General features: G+C 44.6%; 1 non-coding gene across 1 annotated transcript; it reads right to left on the bottom strand.

The window, feature by feature from the left end:
* Positions 1 to 470: 470 nt before the first annotated feature.
* On the bottom strand, positions 471 to 561 carry trnar-ucu (transfer RNA arginine (anticodon UCU)). The gene is given in 2 exon segments: positions 471 to 506; positions 525 to 561. It is a non-coding gene; the product is annotated as a tRNA-Arg (tRNA).
* Between the last annotated feature and the right edge of the window lie 633 nt (positions 562 to 1,194).

Here is a 1,194-nt window from a genome sequence, read left to right as displayed (position 1 = left end):
CATGCTGCAGCTGTGACACATCACCTGTCCTGTCATCCTTAACGTGTTTCAATTAACTACTTAAATATTTTATTCAATTATTCATTTTATTGCATATTTTATTAAACTTACCACTAGTTTGTTTACTATTTTAAACGTTAGGACTGAAATGGATCTTAATCACTTACCAGATGCGCATCAAGCAGGTCGGTTCTTCCAAACCAATCAACTACCTGCTTGCCTGTGATGTCACAGCTTACCAGATCCTCACCAAACAGCTCCTTCCACTGCACCGAAGTAAGAACCAAATCCTGTATCCTCACCCCAGCGGCTCTCTGTGTCCCTGCTCTCACTCTCCATTGTGATGTCACTCCTCGATTTTTTTTCCCCTGCTCTGCTCATCTCTCTCTCGCTCTGTCTCCGAGTCTGTGCTTTTGGCGCATTTCTTCATTTGTTGTTCCGTTGTGCTCCTCTGTTTCTGGTCCAAAATCTGACTCTGGTGGGACTTGAACCCACAACCTTTGAATATCGTCTTAATCATTATTTAGAAGTCCAACACGCTATCCATTGCGCCACAGACCCTCACACATTTTTGTTAACATCACTAAGGCCTTTGATCTTGTCAGCAGAGACGGCCTCTTCAAACTGCAATGGAACATAGGCTGCCCTCCTGACCTCTTGGGTATCATCTCTTCTTTCCACGAGAACATGCACAGTTCCATCAGTTACAATGGAGCAACATCAGACGCTTTCAAGATCAGCAGTGGAGTAAAGCAGGGCTGCGCTCTGGCGCCAACTCTCTTAGGAACAGAGGAACATAGGAGTAAGCTATTCAGCCCGTCGAGCCTGCTCTGTCATTCAATTCGATCATGGCTGATCACCTACCTCAAAGCCCCTTTCCCATGCTATCCCCATATCCCTTGATGTCATGAGTATCAAGATTTCTATCAATTTCTGTCTTGAACATGCTCAATGATTGAGCTGCCACAGCCCTCTGGGGCACAGTATTCCAATGATTCACCACCGTCTGAGTGAAGAAATTCCACCCATCTCAGTTTTAAATGGCCTACTCCTTATTCTGAGACGATGTCCTTTGGTTTTAGACTCACCAACCAGGGCAAACATCCTGTCTACATCCACACTATCACGCCCTGTAAGAATTTTGTCAGTTTCAATCAGATCACCTCTCATTCTTCGAAACTTTAAGGAATACGG

The sequence above is a fragment of the Heterodontus francisci genome, unplaced genomic scaffold (assembly GCF_036365525.1).
Source record: "Heterodontus francisci isolate sHetFra1 unplaced genomic scaffold, sHetFra1.hap1 HAP1_SCAFFOLD_75, whole genome shotgun sequence".
NCBI lineage: Eukaryota > Metazoa > Chordata > Chondrichthyes > Heterodontiformes > Heterodontidae > Heterodontus > Heterodontus francisci.
This window is presented reverse-complemented; position numbering and strand designations above follow the sequence as displayed.